General features: G+C 47.4%; 1 pseudogene; it reads left to right on the top strand.

The window, feature by feature from the left end:
• Nucleotides 1–389: 389 nt before the first annotated feature.
• On the top strand, nucleotides 390–27,020 carry LOC125516392 (annotated as a pseudogene).

The following is a 27,020-nucleotide window of genomic DNA, read 5'->3' as shown; positions in this document are numbered from 1 at the left end:
GATGTTGCAAAGCGCCTTTCCATGCTGAATCAATCTCATAAACAAGCTGTGAGTTGACATGATGGAAAGCTGTATAGGACTGCTGGTTCGTGTTTTTTTACTGGTGATTAATCCTTGCTTAATTTCCTGGCCTTGGTATGTGGATCCATTTATTCTTCCCCGTCCATTTGATGTTAGAGCAGCACCCCAAGACCTTAATTAGTAAGGGTAATTATTTGTTGCACTGTGTGGTGACTGGTGTTGAGTATATTCGTAGGGCCGGTTAATGCTGATGGAGTCCACATCATGCATGCTGCCACCAAACCATGTGTATGAATTTGTGTGGTGATATAACCATTCCGTCAGGACTGGCATCTCCGTTGTAAAATACTTGAGTTCATAATTTCTGTCCCATGTGTTGTGAAGTACCACTTGTTGTTACCTACTAGGACTACCACCAGCTAGTGCTTCTGTGCAGAGTTTCGGTGCAGTGTTGACTCTCTTCAGGCAAACCACGGCCATATTTTCGGGTAATTCATTTCATCCAGAATCTCTGCAGGGTTTCGGTAAGACCATCACCGCTCCTGCCTCCCGAGCCAAACCGGAAAAAGGGAACGGTTCCGCAGGGAGGAGAAGTTCATGGAGCTCGCCGCCGCCGCCGACCGGTCACCGAGTCCATGCGAATGGCGGAGAAGCTCTGCATGCACGAACTCTGCATGTAGTCACAATCTAATCACTCTAGTCGTGTGTGTAATGTGTACCACGAGTATTCAGATCGTGTAGTGCTTGCTTCCTTCCCCTGCTTTCTGGCAGAAGTATTTTTCTACTTCACTCACTATGCACAAGAAAACCTTTTCTTTTTCTTTTTGAGCAGGACATAAAAAAAGTGACATAGAAGCAAAGGTAAAATAAAAAAAGTGACATGGAACTTTTTTTTAGAATAAAGTGACTTGGAACATGAGTGGAACACGTTACTCGCGGGGGCTAATTGAGTCTGCATGGCCTTGGAGAGGCACGTTCTGGGCGTTGGCACTGTAGTGGCCTTGGAGAGGCAGGCTCTCTCCCCGGCTCTCCGCCACGGCCTACCTCGCGTCCATCCTCCCTCACGGGGTGGAGCGGATCGGCGGGGTTGCCGTGCGCGGCGGCGGCGCTGGCAGCGGACCGGAGGAGCAACGCCGACGGCGAACCAAGGCAGCGGCGCCGAGCTGCCCAGTCAAAGTAAGTAGTAAGTTTGATTGCAGCTCAACTTGCTGTACTGCAGCACGCAATAATATGGCCAGGAGGGCATCTACGCTCTGCCATCAAGCATTAACGCTGGGGTCGTCGTCCTCGTCTTCTTCCTCGGGCCGTCGTGATCCAGATCCGCTCCATCTCCGCTCCTCTGCTTTGCTCACCCTCCGGCGGGGTTGTACAGTGCCGTGGTATGTTTATGTACATCTCGTCTCTTCTCCCTCCCTTAGTTTCTGAGATAAGATCCGTTCTGAGATGATTGCCTCTATTAGTTCAGCATCCACCATACTGCATCCATAGTGTTTTGGCTTTTGGCCTACCTCCTTTTTATTCCAAACCAGGCTAGATCTGCTCTATTCCCGACTGATGTGCTTCTAAATCGCTAACTAATTATTATCCTTGAACAAAATCGAAGCCAGACAAGAAAATTGCTAGGCTCCACGGCAGATCTATGACCTTGTATTGCAGGTTTCGGTGATTAAATCATCGACTCGGTCAATCCATATTATGCTAGGCAATTGAAATCAAACAAACTGTTCATGAAGTGGTGACTTGCTTCCTAAACATATTAGGATTCAAACACACGAATGAGCAAAATAGTTGTGTGTTATGATACTTCAGTAGTTCACTGGCTAAGGTGGATGTGAGATGCATGCATATATGTGATCTTTATTCTTCTCTGCTTCATGGTTACTTATGCAATCGAGTATATGGTTGGTGGACTCAAAACAATGGCATATATTGCTCTTCTTTTGAAGGTACTGCACCGTGGCATTGATTGCGAATGGATGGCGAAATGAGTGTCCGACACAAAGTTGACCTAGAGCGCATGCTGCTTGATGGAAGTGCAGAGCCGACGTACCTACCGTTATCCCTTTTAGAAGACATCACAAACTGTTCCTCCGATGATCAGCGAATTGGCAGCGGTGGGTTTGTGGTTGTTTATAAGGTACGAATTACCGCTAATAAGTTGTCACACTCCTGATCTGATCACCACCACACACATGCAGACAAGTAATACATGTTGTCACCGTAGGGAATGGTGGGAAAGGGGGTGGTCGCTGTGAAGAAGTTGTCCAAAACATTTGGTGTGCATGAGAATAAATTCCATAAAGAGGTTGAGTGCTTAGTGAAGGCCAAGCACAAAAACATAGTGCGTTTCCTGGGATATTGTTCTGACACGCACGGGATACCTGCAAACCACGAAGGGAAGTTTGTCATGGCTGAGGTGCGCGCGGAACTGGTTGCTATGTTTTGAGTTTGCATCAAATGGAAGTCTTGATAAATATATCTCTACTATTAAAAGAGGATCGAACGTTGTGATGGTTCGATCACCTTCCCATCTACGACAACCGTCGACAAAAAAACTCAGGATCATGCGATAAGAAAAAACTGGAAAACCAACCCACCGCACCCACGTTCTGCTAAAAAACGAAAAACAAACCAACCTCCCACGCCCCCATATCCCGCACCCCTCTCTTACGATCCAGTCTCCCGATCCAATCTCCTCAAAGATGGCCTATAGTAAGTTTAAAAAAAAGATAGCCTAGCGTGCGGTTTCGCGGGAGAGTGTGGCAATGGCATCGCCGGCAAGAGCAGCAAGGCCGCGCAGCAGCCGACGACGGAGGGGGCGAGGGGCGTCGGTGCGTCGGGGCGACGTCAGCCTCATCGTGGGTGACTGCGACATCGAACTATCCGACAGCGAGAGCGTGGGTGATCGCGGCGGTGACAAGGAGCTCGGAGGAGGAGCCAGATGCTGCGAGGAGGAGCTTCTCACTACTAGGAAAAGGGCTATAGATAGGATTGATACTAATGGCGCACCAGGGAAGTAGTGCGCCACTACTATATACTAATGGCTCACCTGTTGGTGATGCACCATTAGTGTGGAAGACACTAATGGCGCACCAGAAACAGGGTGCGCCACTAGTATTAATTTTTTTTTCCATTTTTCCATACATACTAATGGCGCATCAGGTCGACAATGCGCCATTACTAGTTCTGCCTGGTGCGCCATTACTGTAATTTTTTTCTTATTCTTTTTTTTGCAAAACTATTAATGGTGCACCGCTTCACAGTGCGCCATTACTAGTTTAAACTAACAATGGCGCACTATTACACAGTGCGTCATTAATATATATATTTATATTTTTTACTAGTTTAAACTATTACCCTTCCCCGCTCCACCGGCCGCCGCCGCCGACCCCCGGCCCGCACCCTCCCCCACTCCACCGTCGCCGACGATCCACCGCACCCTCTCCCCAGCACCCTCCTCGGCCCGCTCCATCGTCACAAATGAATGCAACTAAAATTACAAAAAAATAAATTTGATTATATTTTCAAATAAATTTTTTGATGATATTTTCAAATAATAAATTTGATGATATTTTTTCATATTCATAAATATTTTCAAATAACAAATTTGATGATATTTTTTAAAAAATTATTACTGTTTTTATAAAAAAATATTACTGTCATGATTTAAACAAGTTTGAACATATTTAAACACAAATAAATATCAAACAACATTTTAAATGCATAAAAACAAAAATTGGGGAGCCTGGGAATCTAACCCAGGACCTCCTAGTGTGTGTGCTGCATGCTGACCAGTCAGGCTAGTGGGCGTGTTCTAATGGAGATAGGGTTAGGTGGAATATAACCTGACTAGTCGGGCTAGTAATTGAAACAAAATTCTAATGGCGCACCAGGGGGAGGTGCGCCATTAGAATCGTCGTACTTATGGCGCACTAGGGGGAGGTGCGCCATTGCTAACCCTCCCCCACTCCACCTATTCCCCTCGCACTGTGGCCTCCCTCCCTTCCTCACCAGATCCCGCACTCGACCCCAACCCTACGCCGCCGCCCCCTTGCTCCGCCCCCTCCGTCCGCCGCGCCTACACACCGTCGGCGACGCCGCCGTCACTGTGGTCTTGCGCTGCCCCTGCCGCCGCTGCCGGCCCTCCGCCGCGGCGCGCCCAGCCGGCCGAACCCTCCGCGGCCCCCGCCTCCCCTAGTGCGGCCACCGCGCGTCACCTCGGCCACCGACCACCCCGTGCTCCGTCGTCGTGCCTAGGAGCTGCGCCAAGCTCCGCTACGCCGTCTTGGAGGATTCGTTCGAGCTCCACCTCAACTCCGGCCCTACCCCAGCGCGGCCCGGATCCGACTCCTCCTGCTTCCCCCAGTACACCGCCTCCCTCAAGTGTACGCGCATCCTTCCTCCAGTACTCCTCTTCTGCGATTGGAAATGCTTTGCTTTACGAGCCTGCTAGGGATCCTGCAGTAGAATCATGCTTGATTTTCAGTATGGCCTTTAGTTTTGTAGGATTCATTTTACCGTGGCTTAACTGCTGAAGAATCTGCAAGTGCTCACAACTACAACTTCGATCTTCAAGCACTGATGGTACGACATGAACTGGACTTCTTGTGCCAAAATCTTTGAACTGCGTATTTTTATATTAAAAAATGTTTGGTTCTGTTCTAGAGGAAAATGATCTAGTGGTAGTAGTAGTAGTTCTGAGCATTTGGTTGTTTGTCTATTAAAAAAAGTTTAACTAAAAAGAAGTGCAAGCCACTTTGGTGCTGAAATGTGACATTGCCATGGCTGATTGTTCTGAATGGTTCACCCACAACCAATGGGCATGTTTAAATGCAATGCAAGTGCAAATTTGAAACTTTAAAGGAACTGCACTTTTTTGCAAGAGAGAGATAGCAAAAGAGAGAGATATCACTTTTTTTACATGTCTCATTGTAGTTGCTTGAAATTTTAATACAATTAGCCTGAAATAACAGGTAAGTTGACCCCTATGGGTTTACTCTTTTCGCAAACAGCACGATCCACGGCTCATACATGCATGAACTATTTTTTATGGCTATATACTTGAAGTCTTGAAGTACATATGGCGTAGTTTCTTTTTCAAGTTCTTACAGGAAATTGTGTCTTTTTCCCAACTGCTTATCTATGTGTGAAAGGAGCTAAACTAAGTTTTTACAAGTATCCCCAGTCATTTAGGGTCTTTTTGGATAGTGTCCACACTGAATCGTGTCTGGCTTGGAGCCTCCCTAAACTGTGCTTGGACAGTGTTTGGTTGCTGTCCTGGCACTGTTTCCATGCCTCGTTAAGCGGAGAGGGGTGTGCAAGTTTTGTCACCTGTTTTTTGTTACATATACTTCGGGTGCTGTTGGGGGTTTCCTACTCAATGATTTTGCAGGTACCCCGAGAGGCCCTTGAGTTTGCCGGAATGTCGACTAACTTCCGTTCCGGCAAATTCGGGTACTCCATATGTCTCATTTTCAGCAAAGGTCATGCTGAAATTTTCCATGAATTTTAGCATGACTTTGCTAAAAATAGGGCATATAGGGTACTTACGACTAATGCATGGGCCGGGGTATCTTAGTACTTAATCTGTAGATTTCCAAAATTGTTCCTTGGCAATTATTGGAAACTAGCTGTATTCCTCTATCTGAGATATTCTGTGTACATGCAATATATATCCAATCAGTGGGACAAAAAGCCACGAGAAATTAGAGCTGGACATGTAAGATGCAATCTACTAATGCTTCATTATCACCCTGTTATGCTCAGCCCAACACTCCCAGTCAAGATTGGTGATAGATAGATATCATTCCCATCTTTTGTTACAAGCTAAATTATGTTCCTTGACTCCAAAACCCTTAGTTAGACCATCTGCTACTTGATTAAGTACTAATATACCCCGGCCCTAAATGATGAAAGCTTAGGCTTTTAGGGTGCCTTAGCGTCGACAAACCCTAAATGATTAAACCTTGGCTTTTAGGGTGCCTTGGTATCGATAAAAACCTAAATGATGAAAGTTTAGGCTTTTAGGGTGCCTCGGCGTCGACCTAGGTGGCAATAGAGCCAAGTGATTAGTGCCAAGTGATTAGGCCCAACCTAGGGTGCCTCGGCATCGATAAACCCTAAATGATGAAAACTTAACTTGGCTACCCCGGATGCCTCAGTGTCGATGAGAACCTAAATGATGTACGCTTAGGCTTTTAGGGTGCCTCGGCGTCGACAAACCCTAAATGATGAAAGCTTAGGCTTTTAGGGTGCCTCGGTGTCGACAAACCCTAAATGATGAGACCATGATCTTGTTCCTTGACAATAACCAACTTTTTGACCAAACTTTTTTCCTATTTAGAGCGAAACATGGCCCACAACGATGAGGCCGGTGGTTCGGGCGGCAAGCAATTCTGGGAGCTGTCCCAGGATATGTCGTCATCATCATCGGACGACGAAAGTCTCCCGGCGGAGTGCGACTGGTGCCACGACGATCGAGGTCTGTGCGACATGCCTCACCTGGACGATGATCGGCGCTTCAGCATTAAGCTCGAGGAGACCTTCGAAGTTGAAACGGTACACAACGACGACAAGTGTTATTTTCATAATTAAGCATGACTTCAACTATTTCAACGTGTAATTTTCATCTTTTACAATTCGAGTATAGCTTATCCCATGCCATGCAAGACGCTATGTCTTGGAGAGGATGGATTTTGAAGACCATAAAATTTCTGAAACAAAGAAAATTCACTTAAGGACTCATCACGATGTGGACTTTGAAGTAAATCTATATAATTCTGAGAGCGTAACCCATTTTGGTTGCAAAAATTGGGAAGCATTTTGCAAGATGTATGGTTTTGATGAGGGTATGCTTATCACCATGGATCTTGGTAATCCTGACATCAACCAAGACAATATGGACATTTGGGTCCTTGTTGATACGCCTCCAGTTTACCGCTATGTGAGTTTCTCAAACATAGTTATTAGCTAATTTATATTGTTTATTTCAAAATAGTTGACAGCTTATTTCCATTGACAGCTTATTTTTATTGTTCAAAGAATGTGCGGGAGATGGTAGACAAAACCCACTACACCGATGGCTCCGAATTAACAACTTACAAGGAGAAAAATCATTTGGTCGGATTTTGTACTAACATTGAGAATTACAATATCTACAATCAAACTCCTCAACATTATGGTAAATACGTGCCACTAGTGCATGTGTTCAACTACGGTAACTACCATGGAGATACCCTGGTAAGAATTTTACTATTACGACATCCGTGCATCTTTTGCATACTTCTAAAACTAGTACATCATTGCTAACTATGAAGTTATTACTATGTTTTTCAACAGATAATCCCAGAGAATTGTGTGCCTCATATGATGTATCTGAAAGGTAGTGTTAATGTTTTGAACATACAGCCAGGTCGTCCTACGAATCTCAACTGTCCATATGAAATTTCTAAAAGAAGTGGAGACATGAAAATCAGAGGATGAAAAAAATGTTTGGACAGTCGTAAGTAGCTTCTTGGAAGCAAAAGGAAGCGAAGCGCAAGAATTGGAGACAGGATGTTCTCCATTCTCCATAATGGAGAGTCAGGGTCTATATTGTTTTATGCCATTTTAGCTTAAATAGGGTATTTAGGTCCTGCCTAATACTGATGATCATGTGCTAAGAACAATTAAGTAGGGTTGGTTCGAAGACTATCAAGATGATGATCGTATGACTTGTTATGAATAACGAGTAGAAGTTGTATGATGATGATTAGTAGGACTTGTTAGGATTAGTATTACTTCCGACAAACTCGATACTTGCGGTCTTGAGACTTGTAATGTTTTATCTTTGTTCGGTCTTTTGAATTCGGAGACTAATATGATGAATTGTATTCGGAGACTAATCTTCTATTGTATTCGATGAATCTAATGTTGCTGTGTGCTGCTGTCTATATTCTGTCTAATAATATATTTTATATTCTGTCTAATAATATATTTTGTAACCTGCACAAAAATCAGAAAAGGAAAAAAAACCAAATATTCATACTAATGGCGCATCACCACCAGGTGCGTCATTAGTATGCCAAAGGATACTAATGGCGTGTCAACAGAGAATGCGCCATTAGTATGACAAAGTCATGCTTATGTATGGCCCCCCGGGAGGCACACTAATGACGCATGCTGTTACATACTAATGGCGCACTAGTTGATGCCCCATTAGTATACCAGATACTAATGGCACATCTATGATGCGCCATTAGTAAGATATACTAGTGGTGTGCTACTAATGGTGCATTGATAATGCACCATTAGTAGGCAAAATCAGTGCGTCATTAGTAGGCCTTTTCCTAGTACTGTCTTCAGCAGCACTGCTCGGGCCTCCAGCGGCCACAGGTCGAAGATGTGTGAGAGGTAAGGAGATATATACTTCTAATGTGTACTATTCTGACAGCAGATATAGCCCCAAGTGACGCCTGATTAGCAGCAGGTGCAGCCGATGAAGACATGCTTCGCTTTCGCCTTCGTTTGGTCGTCGACTCCTGCGCTGGCTCGCACATCACGGCGGTGGAATCGCACTCCTCCACGTCCCGTATAACCTTGAATTCTTGATGTGTCTCTCAGCTGCATCGCTCTACTTCCATTTGCTGGAACCGAGGGGCCTTGGATGCGTGCACGCGCTCTACTTTCGCTTGCTGGCACCGGGAGACCTCGGATGCGTGCACCGGTGCACGCACTCTACTTCCACTTGTTGGCACCGGGGAGCGCTCGGATGCGTCCACGCGTGCGTTCATTGCCCTGTCGTCTCTGGCCCTTCCCGCTACTCCGCTCCGCTGGTGTGCTATCGCCGACGGTATCCGAGACAGCTCCTGCCGCAGACTCTCACCGAGTACTCGCTGGTCTCCAACACCGTCGAGCCGTGCAAGTCGTCGCTGACACCGCATCACAATCCCGATTTCTTGTCAGCAGCGGTGGTGGCGGCCTCCCGCTTCAGAACATGATGGTAGTTATTCCTTTTAGCATCCTCACTACAAGTCCATATACATGTTGTAGACTGTATATACCAGCATGATGGTAGTTAGAGCATGATTCTATGATAACTTTGGGCTGTCCCCACAGACCACAAAATGTAGTGTTGGTTTATTGTTAGTGTGTCATAGAAGTGAATTGCTTACTCTCGTACGAGAAAACTGATCTTAGTTCCAGGATTGTGCACATGATTATGCATGCCTAAGCACGCAAATCGAATCATGTGATTTTGGCTCTATATATCAGACTACCCCTACAGCTTTGAGTAATATTATCTCAAAGGAACATGGCAGCAACACTCCCAGAAGAATGGAACCAGAAATCCCAAAAGGTACTGCATAGGAGACCGATCAGTGAAGGGTGTGTGGCACAATGAGGCAATATTTGGTTGACTGCTTTGTAAAAGTAGCTTCTTTATTGGATTAATTTTTTTGTCCCCCCCTCCCCTCCCGTTGATTTTATTTTATCATTTCTCGATATTTTGAATGGAAATTTGGTATGCAAACAGTTCCTTTTTTTATATGGTTGTGTTTTTTCTATGGGTGTGGCTATCTCAGTCGACTGAGACTTAACTAAAATCGCATTCAAGTGACAGAGCATATAAAAAGAAGATAGAAAAAAGTAAAGATTTTTTTTTTGCACGGATCTCATGTAAGTCTTACGAATATAGCATCGACTGAGACTTGATCGACTAAGATTTAGCAACCCGGGTTTTCTATATACTGTTGGAATCCCATAGCTATCTCGGCGGAGTTGATTCTGTGAGTTCATGGATGAGAATCAACAAAGTAGTTGTTTCTTATTTGGTATATCTACTCCCTTGTAAATATATCTTTCACATATGTAATATGGGAACGTACTCTTTTGAAAACCATTGCCACAAGGAGATGGGAATGTGACTTGATGAAGGGCAGCCACCAAGCCGACTAGAGGATGTGCACAGACAACTATCGCAAGGAGATGGAGAAAGACAAGAGAACATGACTCAATCCTGGATGGCGCAAAAAAAACTAATTTTCACTGTGATGCTGAATATGTAGCATAAATCCCATTAAGGTTCTATGTCACATACGGAGGGTTGATTTGGCTTTGGGGAGCATAGGCTCTCAAATGAACAATCAGTTAAAAATATCTGTTTTTTTACATGTTCATATTAGTTTAACAAGCATGCTTGACAATTTTCATGGAGTGAATTCCGGTTTTTACCCCATATTTTGACATTTTTGACACTACTTACCCCATTTAGCAAAATTTCATCCATTTTACCCCATTTAACAAAAGTTCTGCCACGATTTACCCTGTTTAAAATTTCATGAGTGTTCTGGCAGACAGGTCCCAATTGTGAAGTCTAGCTGGCATGCCACATCGATGGTTTTTTCCTGCTTATTTTTCTCTCTCGTGAACCAGTCCTCACGGCTTCTCCTGACCGGACCGGCCCGATGGAGGTCACTTGCGTCTCGTCCAACGCATAATGCCTGAGTCGACCACGCTCCTTACTCACGCCTAATAGATTGCATCGCCCGTCCAAGCTTCTGCCCTCACGTACCCGTCAGGCTCGCTCGAACTTATGGTTAGGGATTGTCAGGCAACGGTAGCGGCGTGATTTCATACCTCCTCGAGCGGCGTTATATATGGTCGTGACATCAAGGCAAGAAATGACCCCGTGGAATCCGGCTCCGTCAATCTCGCCGACGTCTGGGCGCGACATCAAGGCAAGAAATGACCCCATGTAATCCGGCTCCATCAAGCTCGCCGACGTCGGCGTGGGCGCGTCCATGTACATGCCCCCATCAGGTTGTGCTCGGTTGCAGATCTATGGGGGCCGCTCGTCCAACAAATCAGCGAGGTTGGTGAACAAGCAAGCCCTCATGTCGTACCCCATTCCACATGATTTTGACCATCTCCATCATATGTGTATTATGAAGTTTTCCTGACTCATGCATTGGCCGGTGAGGTGTTTGATTCAGACAGAATTAAAATGCTTATTAGAAGATCACGTGTATACATATCACCCATCTATAACTGACGTACATTGATTTAAAGTTTTTTCACCATTTTGAATATTGTTGAAATCCTTTTTTTTCTTTGTTTGCAGCGTGTGTGTGATTCGAAGGAAGGCGAACAATGTGTGCTATGAATATTGGAGGCCAGAGTGGTGCGGCCCAACTTACGCCTTGTGCGTTGGACGCGAGTGACCTGCTCTGGCGATCATATCAGGCCAGCCCAGTCGAGCGAAGCTGCGAGGACTGGTTCAACGTGGAGAAAAATAGGTAGGTAAAAACTGTTGATGGGGCATGCTAGGTGGACCTAACAATTGGGACCTGCTCATCAGAATGCTCGCAAAATTTTAAAATGGGTAAATTGTGGCAAAACTTTTGCTAAATGGGGTAAAATGGATGAAATCCTGCTAAATAGGGTAATTAGTGTCAAAAACATCAAAATAGAGGGTAAAAACCAGAATTCACTCATTTTCATGCGAAACGGGTCAAGGGTGCTTCGTTAGTGAAAATTTTAAATTAAGTGTAATACATTAGGTATTGAACTTGTTTTTTCTTTTGGCACAACTATGATTTTTTTCTTTCAGATTTTTAACTAGAAAAGAACAACATTTTTGGTCCGCGGGAGCACGTGCTTCTTGGAGCCGAATTGGATGATCGGAACCACCTCAATAGTTGAAGAATGCAAGCACATAACTGGCGGTAGCATGATCGAGAACTATAACAAGGAGGGAACATCAACATAGTTGAAGGTAGAGATGACAGTAAATGGAGAGGGATTGGGAAGCAAGGGGCAGGTTGTTTTTGGGGAACAAAAAATGAAAAAAAAACATGCAAGGGTTTCTGACATAGTGAGAGACTGTATTGATATTGTGTTCTACGTGTATGTTGACACTAAATAATGTATATGTACATAATATCATAAGTCCGTGGCAACGCGCGGGCACTCAACTAGTTAATGGTAATGATCGCACCGTCTATTTCTATTTATTTTTATCGAATGTCATTACAGCTATTTAAAAATTTCAAGATGCTCTCAAACTAGTTTTAACCGTCTACTCATTCTGATCCAATGGCCTGTCAAGGAAGGTGGCCTATTACTCAAAGGAGGCAACACCATGTTAAAGATCGTGAAGTTAGTATCTTGCTAGTTCACAGTTGTATTCATCAATGTTTTCGAGTCGACGAGACGTTCTGGGGTATAGCGACTCTTGACTAGTCGACATGAGCAGACCAGCAGCAGCCGGTGGCAACCAGGGGAGGAGCAGCAGCAGGCCGGCAACCAGGGGTGGAGCAGCAGCAGGCCAGCAACCAAAGGAGCAGCAACCAGGGGAGGAGCCAGCAACGAGGGGAGGAGGGGAGGAGCAGCAACCAGCTTGCGGTGGCGCCGCCCGGTAGGATTGTGGGGCGGCGGCGGCCAAGGGGCAAGGAAGATGGTTGTGGGATAGGTTTGGGTTCGAAAAACTCTACAGTCTACACTTACAGACTGCACCCCCACGGGCTGCACTTACAGGCATACGTGTCCCAGATAATCCATCTCCCTTCGTGAATTTCAATTGTGGGGCACGGTGATGCCCAGTCAATTATTGTCACGTCATCCAGTAACTTGCAATCCCGTGAAGCTTGCCTGTAAGTGTTGCAAAGCTCGTTTGGGTTTTCCTCAACAAAAAAAAGCTTGTTTGGGTTGGGGGAAAACTAGTCTCGATCTAGGTTTCACGGGGCCATTGGGCAACCAAATCGAAAAAAATATGAAAGGTGGGGCCAGCTTTTACTCATTCAACTGGACCACGACGCCCCAAAAAAAATGAAAACCTATTTCTTCCCTAAAATAATACTGGACTACGACAATACGTGGGGCAACCAACAAGGCGAGTGCTAGGCGCCGGTGAATCTGGGCGGTCGGACCAGCGCCGTAGGATCTATTGATTAGGAGCCGCTCGATTCCCTCTTCCTCCTCTGGACGTCTCTCTTCTATGAGAAAAAAACTGCCACGTGCCGCCATGGACGACGAGGCGCGGGCCTCGAAGCACCTTCCCGCGCGACCTAGACTACCAGCCGCCGGTGTGAATCGCCGCCAGGGATACCCCTCGATGTCGGGCGCGCCCCCTTGCTGGAGGTGCTCCATTCCCACCGGAATATTTCAGCTGCTTGTGCCCGCCGGCAATAGCGATGCTCATGGGCGCCTCCACTTCACCGTCGGCGTACTATGCTGGCTGCACGCACCTGGCTGCTGCCAAGCTTCCCGCCGCCAGTGTGTTACTAACCTCGCTCCGTCTCGCCGCCTGGGTTCACTAGACGACTCAATCAGAATTTTCCCTGTATATTGTTGGTGCTTGACTTAAGCTGTAAAAAACTGAACAAAGGTAGCTCTTTTTGTGTGGCCTAAACGAATTTGATGTGCGTATGAATGAAAGTTTGCGAATTTTGCAATGTATGCGGTGTCCACTCTTGTGATATTTGCATTGATATGATCAACAGTTCAACTTTGTCATTTGGGCATAACCTTACGATTACCATGCGAGGCATGTGATTGTAGAACAGCAGATTGAGCCGGAGATCTGCTGATCGTTTTGCTGTTCCTTCAATCCTTCTATCTTCTTTTTGTCATCCTGTTGACCGTCATCCGTCAGTGTGGACGGACCATCAAACCCTGCACTTTCTTTTTGCTCCGTGGTCAATGAATGTTATCCTAGCATGTCATCAGAAACGAACTTATCTGATCACCAAGAACTTACAGTTTGCATATTTATCCGCGGAACTGTTAGAACAATGGCATTAGAGCTATTGCACACTCTTTCAGTCATCATAGTATATCAGTTCAGCCCCGGGCCGACGGGGTGGCGGCTCAGCGACGGGGGAGTGCCTGTACCCCGTTACCCGACGCCGTAGCGAAGCCCACGTATTTCGCCGAGGAGGTCGAGGTCGCGCGCGCCTCCCTGACCGACGACGAGCGCTCCCTTCCCAGTACGCCGCCGGCAATCACGCGGCTTGGGCGGCGTACTTCCAGCGCCGCCAGCAGCAGCGCCTGGCCTCCACCAACGACGCGCCAGTGGTCGGCGGTGTGAAGAACAGCGTGGGGCGCCAACTGTGGTGGGGCGTCCCGGGCCGCACGCTGGAGGGCGTGCTGACGCACCTCGACGGCGGCAACAACCCGCCGTTGACCTATCCTGCGACAGGGGTCGCCCCGTCGCAACACCGACGCGCATGGGCGCCAAGGAGGTTTGCATCCTCCTTGTCTTCCTCCTCTCGCTCATCTTCCCACTCCTCCGGTTCTCCGGCGCTTCTCGGCGTCAAGGCCGAGCCCGCGGCGGAGACGCCAATCGGCCGGCGCAGTCGCAGCGTCGGCATCGTCATCAACGAGGGCGGCCAGCGCGCCCCCTCCTCGTCGGCTCCTCCGCGCTTCGTCAAGCCGAAGATGGAGCCGGGGCTGGCGCCGTTGGAGGCGGAGTTCGACGACGACGACGCGGCCCTAGAATGGGTGATGTGAACTGGGGCCCGATCTTTCGATGAGAGGGAGGTAACTACGATTTTTGGGTGGGATTTGACCCTCACGATCCGGCTACCAACCGTACAGGAAGAACCGTACACGACTGATATCCACGGCAATCGCTGAACCAACTCCCGGTGTTATCGACCGAACCAACGGCGCGATCGACCTATCCACGAAGGATTTTTCCTGCAAGCAAATCGAAGAACATGCAAGAAAATAATAGCCAAGCAATCTCAAAATTGCGAATATGATAGATGGGATTAATCTCACAAGATGGGGTTCCGATAGGATGTCTTGACGGTCGCACTAGCCGCTACGAGCGAAGACAAATAAAAGTAGCAATATAGCTAAACTTCTCTAAACAAAACCCGGGTCTAAACCCTAACAAAGGCTAAGTATTTATTGTAAATGGCGCCGCCGTTAACTGTCGGTACTGCGCACAGTCGTGCCCAATATGAACAGGTACGTACGGTCTAAGGAATCATCAGCCAGCCCAGAAGGTGACCGAATCCCTTCATTATTAATTAATGAGATGGGCTGAGATGGGCTGGTGTGTACGTGGCTCTAGTCCATTAAGCCCGGTCCTCTTTCTCTTGTCTTGTATTTGGAACATTGAGCACGTAGCATGCAATATGTATGCCTCGGTTGATTGTGCGCATGCATCTATATCCTTGTAATCTTCTCTTGTCCTCTCTTCAACACCTTTGTTCCTGAGTACAAGCAGATCATAACATGAAGGCAGTATCAACTTCTTATTAGTTAAATCACATGCACCGAGGAACAAAAGTACATGGTCTTTTATTTGCCGTGAAATATTCAGAGACGTTTTTATGATAGCTATGTCCGCATCATCCTCCCTTCCTTGAAAACAAAGTCATCCTCGACTTTTGTCTACCTGAAATGCGTCATAGCGCAAGGCAAAAGTAGGTGCAGCATGTATATGTTCTTTCATAGGTGTTAGCTCATGAGGCTGTGATAAATTTGTGATATCACCATTCTGAAAATCGTGATAAATTTTCTCATGGCGGAGCATAACATCATCATAAATTGTATCCCATGTCGAGTCTATATATAAATTATGGGGACACAAATGAACTTTCTGACCACCCGGTATGTCCAGATCATAAGTTGAAACACTCAATGGAAAAATTCAGAATTGATAGCAAGCATACTATGTGTAGTACGATCCGTTAATTTAGCTTTCTCATCATTTATAATTTCATCGGGGGTCATAGAAAGCAAGTTAATGTTTTTTCCTTCAAACATGAGACTATACGAATTTGTTCTACCATGATGTATAACACTATTATCATATTGCTAAGGTCGACCTAACAATAAAGAACAAGCTTGCATAGGTACAACTTCACAGTCAACATAATCATGATACGAACCAAGTGTAAAATGGACTCTCACACGACGTGTTACCTTCAACTTACCACAGTCGTTGAACCATTGGATGTAATATGGATGGGGGTGTCTCGTAGTGGTGAGGCAAAGTTTCTCGACCATATTTATACTCGCCAAATTATTGCAGCTCCCACCATCAATGAGCACACGAACTGAGTGCCCTTTGACAACAAACTTAGTTTGGAAAAGATTATGGCGTTGATTTAACTCGGCATGCCCCACCTGGGCACTAAGTACCCGCATGGTTACAAGGCTTGGGTACTGATCTGCCATATCAGCATTAATATGTATCTCCTTCGTGTCATGCTCCTTAGTGTCACCTGCATTATTAGTGGCAAGCATAGCATCATCCAAATCACTACCAGAGGAGTACCCACCATCTTCCCGCACAATGAATGTTCGTTTATTTGGACAGTCCTTCATCAAGTGTCCGCCACCTTTGCATATATGACACTTCATGTCCCTTGTGCGTCCAGACGAAGTGGTGGGTGCTAGAGAAATTGCTTTCGAAGCCTCGGATGATTGTGGAGCTGATTTTGAACTTGATGGGTGTGTACCATTGTTAGTGGACGAAACAGTAGAAGATGGTGTCCATGATGAGCGGCGACCTGCAGAAAAGTTACCTCGTCCCATGTTGTGTCGTCCCTGTACTTCCCTTTCAGCTTTACAAGCAAAATGAAACAAACGAGTAATAGAATTGTACTCCTTATAGTCCAATATATCCTGAATATCACGATTCAAACCACCTAAAAATCTAGCCATCATAGCATCTTCGGTTTCAACTAATCCACATCGCACTAAGCCAGTTTGCAATTCTTGATAATAATCCTCTACAGAACTGCTACCTTGTTTTAAACGTTGCAATTCATTTAGTTTATCACGAGCATAATATGAAGGAACATAACGTTGTCGCATAGCTCATTTTAAAGCATCCCAAGAAGTAGGTATATTATTTGCATTAATACGACAATATTCACTCCACCACATGGAAGCAAAGTTTGTAAATTCACTAGTGGCTGCCCTAACTCGTTGGTTTTCAGGAATATCATGACATGCAAATTTTTGTTCAACAGAAAGTTCCCAATCAAGTTAGACATCTGGATTATATTTACCATTGAAAGCAGGCATAGTAAATTTAATTTTAGCACTAGAGTGGTCATAATCTCGAACATCATACCTGTGTGGACCTCGTGCCATACCTTGACGGTTGAAACATAGTTGTCGATGAGCACGGCCATTGTGGTGGTTGACCATTTGATCGTCTTCGGTGTCACCAGAATAATCCTCGTAGTTGTCCCCATGTCGCTCGTGGACGCGAGGAGGAATTTGTGGGTGCTGGTTTATGGTGGCAGCATCGGTGGCAGTAGCGGGGTGCTGTGGATGACCCATGGGCACACGTCGAGCTCGCGAAGTAGCGACAACACCCGTGGAATTGTGAGGAACATCGTTATTGTTGACGGGAGGTGTAGTCCGCAGCTCGTCCAAACGTAACAAGATGTCCTGTAGTTGTGTGTTGGCAACACCTTGTGCATCCTCGATGGCCTTGAGCCTCTCTTCTGCCACAATCTGAGCACCCTCAAGTTGGGCGAGACGCTCGCTGGTGACTTTAACATCCGCAGTGAGTCCCTCAAGTGTGGGCTGATCCTGTGCCATTGTTAGCGAAAGAGAAAAAAAACAATGTATAATCCCTATCAACTAACAGGATGTGGTAGACAAAATTCGCTCACACTCAAACTTAGTATCAAATTCTTACTTGTTCTTACCAATGCAACAGGTGGTGATCGACGCGTTGGTGTTGGCTTCAAACGACCGATGAAAATTGGATGGAGCGATAACCAGGAATCAGTAGTGTCGGGACCTGTACTTATTGGTAGGAAAAAGTGTAGCTTGGCAAAGATTTCTCAACTCACAATATTAGTGGCACAATTTAGCAAAAAGCAATGCAAGTTGAATAATTGCTCAAACTCCTAACTAGTGCTGGCAGTTGACTAGCAAGAGATAAAACAATCTAAGCCCAGATACTGAATCAAATGAGTGGAAGCTGATGAAAATATGAATGCTCTAAATAGCTAGATATAAGTGAGGTATGGCAGTATATGGAAACCTAAAGCAGAAAAATGTCCAACAGATATCACGTATACGAACAAAGTAAAGTTTCTGGACAATAAAAGATATAACAAAAGATGCTAACCGGCCTGAACTTTTTTGTCTTACTTTTTCTTCTCTGTTTTTTTTCAAAAAAATTTCTCTTTTTTTCTTGCTCTTTCCTTTTTTTTTGCTCTTTCTTCTTTTTTTTTTCCTTTGACCAGGCCAGTTACCAACAAGTATACACACGTAATAAGAGGATAACAGGATTAAACCAGAGTGTGCTACTAGAAGCGACCTGATTGTACTACTGGAGATATAGGAGATTAATGAAGTGTTAGATGCGTAGGCAGGCAACTCCAAACGTTTAACAGTAGCACGGGCTAGCGATGCACAAAGCAAACAGCAGTTAAGCGGCGCCAAGGAGCAGAGGGAGCAGCTGCGCACAGGTGGACGTGTGGGGTCGGCGTAATTTGCTGAGGCGTACACACGGTGGCTGGATAGACTGATGTGTGATGAAAAACAAGTTGTTGGCAGAAGGCTAGGGTGACGCGCAAGCAGAAAAGATATGAACAGAAAAACTTCTCGGGATGTTCCCTGGCTAGTGGCCGGAATCTGGGGCGTGCACGCGGCAGCAGCGGAGCAATTTCTAAGGCGGATGGGACGTGGTGTATAGGTGCAGTTGGCGCGTATGCCACAAACACGTAAACTTGGCAAATCAGGTACACGGTGCGCAGCGGATGGATTAATGTGGCAGAAAATATGATGGACAAAAACAAAGTCGATCTAGTAGATAATTTGCTCTCGGACTAATCTAGACCAGTACTAGTATTAGATGAATGCAACCAAAAATTCAACTACACAAATACTAGATGCAAAAATTGCTAGAGGCTAAAAAGGTTGGTGCAGCGGATGAACTAATCTAATTTTTTTTGGCTTTTTGTGGGTTGTAGGATTAAAATTAATCTAATCTAAGAAAACTGTAAATCTCTCGCCGATGAACCTGAAAACTAATACCACTTGATGTGAACTGGGGCCCGATCTTTCGATGAGAGGGAGGTAACTACGATTTTTGGGTGGGATTTGACCCTCACGATCCGGCTACCAACCGTACAGGAAGAACCGTACACGACTGATATCCACGGCAATCGCTGAACCAACTCCCGGTGTTATCGACCGAACCAACGGCGCGATCGACCTATCCACGAAGGATTTTTCCTGCAAGCAAATCGAAGAACATGCAAGAAAATAATAGCCAAGCAATCTCAAAATTGCGAATATGATAGATGGGATTAATCTCACAAGATGGGGTTCCGATAGGATGTCTTGACGGTCGCACTAGCCGCTACGAGCGAAGACAAATAAAGTAGCAATATAGCTAAACTTCTCTAAACAAAACCCGAGTCTAAACCCTAACAAAGGCTAAGTATTTATTGTAGATGGCGCCGCCGGTCGGTACTGCGCGCAGTCGTGCCCAATATAGACAGGTACGTACGGTCTAAGGAATCACCGCCAGCCCACAAGGTGACCGAATCCCTTCATTATTAATTAATGAGATGGGCTGAGATGGGCTGGTGTGTACGTGGCTCTAGTCCAGTAAGCCCGGTCCTCTTTCTCTTGTCTTGTATTTGGAACATTGAGCACGTAGCATGCAATATGTATGCCTCGGTTGATTGTGTGCATGCATCTAAATCCTTGTAATCTTTTCTTGTCCTCTCTTCAACACCTTTGTTCCTGAGTACAAGCAGATCATAACATGAAGGCAGTATCAACTTCTTATTAGTTAAATCACATGCACCGAGGAACAAAAGTACCTGGTCTTTTATTTGCCGTGAAATATTCACAGACGTTTTTATGATAGCTATGTCCGCATCAATGGGCGCGCCAGGACTCCATTGCGATGGAGAAGGCGCGCCGGGAGAAGGAGAAGGAGCGCCAGCGCGCCGCCCTGTGCCGCTTCGAGGAGCGCCGACGCGGCCGCGTTGAAGATGGCGTCGTCGTCTTATGCGACAACGACGACGACGACGACGCGCCGCCGCCAGTCCGCCATGGTGACGCCGGGCAGGGGTCCAGCAGGGGCGCCCGCGTGAAGGAGGAGAAGGCCGACGACGACAATGGCGGCGACGGCGGCGACGACTTCAACCCTTTCTTTTTTAGATTAGGTTAATGTAATGAAATTTTGCGAATTTCACCGAAATTTGCCATGTTTGACCGAAATTTAACTAGTTTTTATCATAACTTCGCCGAACGGTCCTTTGTTTTTTTTAATACGCGCCTGGGGGTGCTCTGGGGGCCGACGGCTGGGGACCGACTCGCCCCCAGGGCCATTTTTTGCGCCGGCTCACCCCCAGGCGGCGCTTTTAGACGCCCCCTAGGGGGCCAATGGCTGGAGATGCCCTAACAACTCCAACGCCGAGTAGCTAGGCCACAGCCGACAGAATCAAGCAGTAGGTGGTGCTGCGAGTGGGGCGGATGAGAAGGATGGTCGTGGAAGGAGCACCGGTGGCTAGCGATACAGCGAGCAGAGGAGTTGCGCCTCCATGGGCGAGATCCCGGGGGCACCGAGGAGCGTCGTCGTGGACGACAGGAGAGGGTAATGGGGACGGGGCACCGGAGCTTCCGCGACAGAGGGAGTAGAAGAGTAGCGGCGGCGGCGGCGGCGGCGACGACAACAACGAGTGAGCTAGCGTTTCATTTGCTACAAGTCTTTCTTTGATCTTTGTCAAAACTGGATACCATCCTATTCTGGAAAGGATAGGGCTATTGTTTCTATTGGTGCTGCTGCTTTGATATGGACTTTGGAAAACAAGGAACAAATCCTGTTTTTAACGTGTTCTCCTTTCAAATCCTATCAATGCAATATTTACCCTGTGTTCTTTGTTGGATTCATGGATGATTCTACAGAGAAAAGGTGTGCAAAAAATGCTTAGGGAGGTTTCCAAGAGGCTATCTCGGGTAGCAAATGAAGTCTACAGAAGAACATATGGGTGGAATCCTTCTGCTCTAAGACTGGGTTTTGTGTCTGCATGAAATTGGGCGGTTCTGTAGTATGTTCTGGTTTTTAGACTTGCCTATTGTTTTGGCTGATGTGCAAATTGTAAAAGATGTTTAAAAGTCTGTTCTCTCTCCGGTAGTGGGTGATTTGGCATGCTATAGATATGGTTATATGTCTAGGATGTAGGTTGCTTATCAGTTGATGAGGTGATGCATCAGGTCTCATGGAAAAAAGTGATGTGGTGGTTGTATCTAGACTTATATTTTCTTAATGAAAATGGGGGCCATGTGACCCTTTTATCGAAAAAAAGCTAGCATGACGCCGGCGAAGGAAAAGCGATTAGGGATTTGTAAACAGGAAGGCTTCAAGTCGGAAATATAATGGGATTTACGGTTGCTTTGAGATTCGTTTCTTGAGGTGTCAGGCGCTGGAGCGGGTCTCATGTTCGGGTGCGTGCGACCCGGTTGTATAAGATTTTTTTCCTAAAAAGGCTAATGGGGGCAATAATTTTCTTTTCTTTCTTGGAGTAAATGCATTCAGCAGAAAAGCGGTTTTTGAGAGAAAAAAATCCAGTTAGTGGAAAGAAGAGGCAACCTGCTATAGCAGGTTAAGGTCCGCATGGACATATGTTAGGCTCAACATATTTAATAATAAGAAAAAATTCTGTCAACGGTCGACTTCGGACTATAGTCTAGAAACATACCTAAGGGAAGAAAGCATATGCCAGGATTCGCTATTCTTAATTAGCTCCTTGATGATAAGTTATAACAGCTTAAAAGAGAACTCACTTAAAATGATTTGGATGATTAGGCATTTGTAGATTTACATTACATTATCAGTATCCAAGGGACGGAATATGAAACCCATTTCCTCTGCAGATGCTTTTCAGGGACTTGAATGGATAAAGCGTTATCAGATAATCAAGGGAATATGTGAGGGCTTACTTCATCTTCACCAGAAGCGCATACTCCACTTAGATCTGAAGCCTGCTAATATATTACTAGATGAACACATGGTATCCAAAATTGCTGATTTTGGTCTATCAAGGTGCCTTGATAAAGAGCAAACCCGGGCTTCTACTGTGAACCTATGTGTATCGCTGTAAGCCAGTCGCTTGGAAACTCTTCTTCGTTTGGCACAAATATATATTTGTGTGCAGATTCATTGACCAGGATTTAAGATTCTCCTCACTTGTGGATCTCTTAGGTCTAATGTGTACTTAAAGTAGGGTACAATTTTTATTTTAAATTGGTAGCCCATTCTTGAACTCGATATCTCTTTACACGGGTACCTTGTTGTGTTCCGTACACCAAGCAGCTTACCCATTACCGAAAAAGGCTTTTGCCTCGCTTTTTTTTGAAAAAGGAGGATGATCCCCGGCCTTTGCATCTCGGAGATGCATGCGGCCATTTTATTAATTATTCTCGAGGATCTTATAAAGTAGAATAATAATATGCCTGAATCTGCCATCTTGACAACATTTGCCGCTATTCCTATCCAAATGATGAAGGGATGCAAGCTGGGCCACATACCCAGACCTCTCACATAAGCCTAACATCTAAAGCCGGAGGTCCCGACCGAGCCATCTGCCAGGTCCGGGGCTCAAACCGGTCCGACGTACTCACATGTGTCATCGCCGCCGTCTTCCACTGGTCCATCTTCAAAGCAGATTGAGGTGATAACCTTGGCAGGTTCTCCGCCATCGACGCCACCACGACGCCAAACAACGACCTCCACCAACGCGAGCCTTGGCAGGTCCTCCGCCATTGACGCCACCACGACGCCAACTGACGATCTCCACCTACGTGATTCCATCTCCAAGCAACGAACGTAAATCCATGCTAAGATAGGGCCGCACCACCGCCGTCGTCCACCACCCACAAGCGCCACCCAACCCCAAGGTTCCCAAAGCGGCGCCTTCAAGAAGGGAACGGCGCCGTGAGCGCCTCCGCCACCCAAAAAAGTTAGGGCTTTTGCCCGGGATACCTAGGGAAAGGTGAAGTGAGGAGATCAGTCCATACAGACGCCTCCAAGGAGGGGAACGGCGTCCTCAGGCGTCACCGTCGGTGCGGCGGGTCAAGGCCGGCTAGGGATTTCGCCCGAACTAGATCCCTGCCACCAGCAGCGCCTCCTGTACAGAATTGGCGACCAAGAGGAAGCGCGGCCCGATCAGGCTGACCCGCACGCCGAACAGGGGAGGAGGGGAGGCGCCAGATCATGCGCACCGGTCGCCACAGAAACCGCCGTCGGCCGCCAACGACCACCGGATCCCGCCGCCCGCGCGGCCGGGACACCAGATCCACCGCCCGCATGGCTGCTAGCTGGCCGTACCTTGCCAATGGAGCCGCCGCTCCAGATCCGGGGTTCCCCACACAGAGGCAGGGCTACCGAGGCCCCGCCGCCACCATCCTTGGCGCCCCGGGCTTGCCCGGCGGCTGCCTCAGGCGGCGGCGAGGAGGTGGGACGAGGTGGGGAGGAGGCCACGGCGACGCGGCTAGGGTTCCCCCGCCGCCGGGGAAGGCGACGCGGGGGTCGCGTGAGGAGGGGGTACGCCAAAAGATCACTGAACCCAACCAAATATCATCCCCCTCGCCTCGCTTTATATATAAAGCACCGATCAAACAATCACCCAGTACAAACGCACGCCACCACAACACACGCACACACCCAGGACATGATACATAGGCACTGAGCGCAGCAGCACTACCCCTACCACTACCGCCACGAAGAGATGAAGCCACATATGACGACACCGGAGCGCCGCCACCGCCCGATCCGAAGATAAGAGTTTCCCCTGGAGCCGCATGACGGGCAATGAGAGCCGCGTCAACGCCTTCAAGGAGGGAACAAGATTCGTCGCCGCTGGTTCGTCCGAAGAAAGAACAGGTTTTCACCCCGACCAACACTCACCGCCACCCAATGCCACACCCCGGCTACCACGCCGCCCACACGGCCATGGCCAGCGGGCAGCACTAAGCCACAAACTCTACCCACGAGCACCGCGCTACCACTACCAGGGCTGCCACCCTGGCTTCCAAGACCTAGAAACCAAACCACCTCACTCGAGACCCGCCGCTAACCCAACCAAATAGACAAGCGGAAAGGTCCCACCTTTCGCACCCCTGGGCGACCCCTAGCGTCGAGACCCAATAGGCCGGCCAGAACTGGCATCCATCGGCCTGTCCTGCAGCCCCGAGCATGAGACGAGCTTAGTCCTGTGACACCGTGAGGGGGACGAGGTCACTGCTGTTGCACCGTGCACGAGACGAGCTCGGTCCTGCCGCACCGAGCGCGAGACAAGCGATGGACCGCGGCTTGAAGAGGGCCAGCACTTCGATGGAAGTAGTGACCGGGCAACGAGGAGATGGGGCGAAGGTCGACACGATCCGAACGCGGACGAGCCGACGCCAAAGAAGCCGGCCGCCACCGCAGTCAGAGTCGCCAAGCCACCATGAAGCCGCCACAAAACCGGGAGGCCACCACCAACGCCGGACCTCCCCGCGCCACCGCCCACGGCCAGAGCAACGGCCATGCCCGGCCGCTGCCCACCTACGTCGCCCGGTGAGCTCCAAGCGTCAGAGCCACCGGACACGCACCACCGATGCCACACGCCGGAGCGCCAACCACCACCACAGAACATGCGCGTCCACGCCCTGGCCAACACCACCGGAAGCCCCACCACCCCACCGGAGCAGCATATAGCCACCGGCGGCACCACCACCACCTTAGCAGGGCTACGAGCCTTCCCCACCACCACCAACCAGATCTGGGCAGAGCCACCCAGATCCGCCGCCAGAGCAACCCGCCTCCCTGGAGCCCCACAAGCCGTCGCTGGAGGGGGGAGGGAGGAGAGGGGGCCACTCCTTCAGGCCATCACGACGCTGGGGAGGGGGAGGGAGCCGAAGCAGAGGAGGCTCGCTGCCCGACGCTGACGGGCAGGAGGGGGAAACCCGCGACGTTGGCCACCTGCGGGCGGGAGGAGACGCCCTGCCGCCGCCTGCGCCACGTGGCCTTTGGCCGGCGACGCCGGCGGCGGCGGCGAGGGAGGAGAGCCCGAGGCGAGGAGATGGAGTGGTGGAGGCGCCCGGAGTCGCCCGCGGGAGCGACTCGGGGGTGCTTACCCATTAGGTCAATCTAAGTGGACATGTGAGAAATGTACTTATGCTTGAACAAACATAACATCCATTTCACAACATAGCTCAAGTTATAATAATGGCTGATATCTTTCCGCTTTAGAATTTCCAGCATCTCTCTCTCTCTCTCTCTCTCTCTCTCTCTCTCAGCCATATATCACTTGTCGTCATTGTTTACTATCTGGATCTTAACTTATAGTTGCAATTTTGTAGGTAGTTAAGACTTGGATGAATCGGTTGGAGGGATCGGATCAATGGGAGACACAGTTGGAGCAAGTGAGAGTATGCATTAAGATAGGGATGGAGTGCATTGACTCAAACCCAAAGAAGAGACCAGTTGCTCACCATATAAATAATAGGTTTGATAATATGACAAGTATCGTCGAAACTGGCACCAGTAGTTCATCAGTTGAACAACATGTTGGTTTTCTAAAGGAACAGTACTGTCAAGAGATAATGGCAAAGCTTTCGACTGAATACCTTGGAAAGGACATCAAGGAACATGCTGAAACAGAAGAACTTGCAGAATATGTTGGGACACCTAAAGAAGATCAATGGCAGCAAGGTCGAGAAGAAGTTCCAGGTGATCAGTGGGTAGCGCAAGATAAAAAGCGAAATTTCATCCCACCACAAGGTGCAAGCATTTCTAGCTCTAGCTCTGGTTTGCTTTACAGGTTGAACAATTTGGACATCTTCAACACAAAAGCACGCAGGAACTACGTGCGGTACGGTGGGCCTACATTGGAGAATCTAAGAGTTATTAAGATTTTCAAAAAGGGAGAGCTCAAGTCATTTTTAAAGGACAAGAATTTGATTGGAAAAGATGGCTTTGGAGAAGTTTACAGGGGACTTGTTTTTGATCTGCACGTCATAGTAAGGAAGTTGACTAGTGGTCGTGTGCTAGCGACAGATCAATTTGTAAATGAAGTCATCATCCAAAGTCAGGTCATTCACAGAAACATCGTTAGGTTTTTAGGTTGTTGCTTGGAAGTTGACACCCCGATGCTAGTCTATGAGTTTGTCTCCAAAGGTAGCCTCGATGACATTCTTCACAGCAACAAGGTGCCTCTCAGCTTAGATTTGCGTTTACGTATTGCGGAAGGATCATCAGAGGGTCTAGCTTATATTCATAAAGCATTTCCTAGGAAAATCTTTCATGGCAATTTCAAACCAGCAAAAATACTCTTGGATGACAATTTTATGCCAAAGATCTCAGACTTTGGCATGACAAGGATGTCCGGGACAGACCACAGACGAACCGGAAGAATTGTTGCTGACATGGCTTATACGGATCCGGTATATCTTAAAACAGGCCTGCTAACCGAAAAAAATGATGTCTACAGTTTTGGAGTAGTCATGTTGGAGCTCCTTACTCGGAAGAAGGCCACCCATGCTAAAAATAACAGCTTAATAAGTAATTTTCTTGAGAATCACAAGATGGGGAGGAAATCAACTAAGCTGTTTGATAAGGAAATTGCAATGGCAGGAGATTTGGAGCTTCTTGACAATCTGGCAAAAATTGCCGTGGTGTGTCTTAACCTTCACGTGGACGAAAGACCGATAATGAAGGATATTTCAGATCGCCTTTCGGCATTGTATCAACTCCGTAGACAAGTTGGGAGTTGACGTGTTGAAAAGCATTATCGGATTTGTTCGCTCTGCTTAGTTTTCTGGCGCTTAACCCTTGATTAATTACCTTGTGAGGGTCTATGTGTATACATTGATGCTGGCCCATCCCATCCTTGTGATGTTAGAGCAGCACTACAAGGCCTTTAATGCAAAGCCTGATTACTTGTTGCACTGTGCACTGTGTACTGTTTAGTGATCTAAACGCTCTTATATTTCTTTACAGAGGAAGTTTGTCTGTTCATAGTGTTTTTGATTAA

Source organism: Triticum urartu, chromosome 6 (genome assembly GCF_003073215.2).
Source record: "Triticum urartu cultivar G1812 chromosome 6, Tu2.1, whole genome shotgun sequence".
Taxonomy (NCBI): domain Eukaryota; kingdom Viridiplantae; phylum Streptophyta; class Magnoliopsida; order Poales; family Poaceae; genus Triticum; species Triticum urartu.
This window is presented reverse-complemented; position numbering and strand designations above follow the sequence as displayed.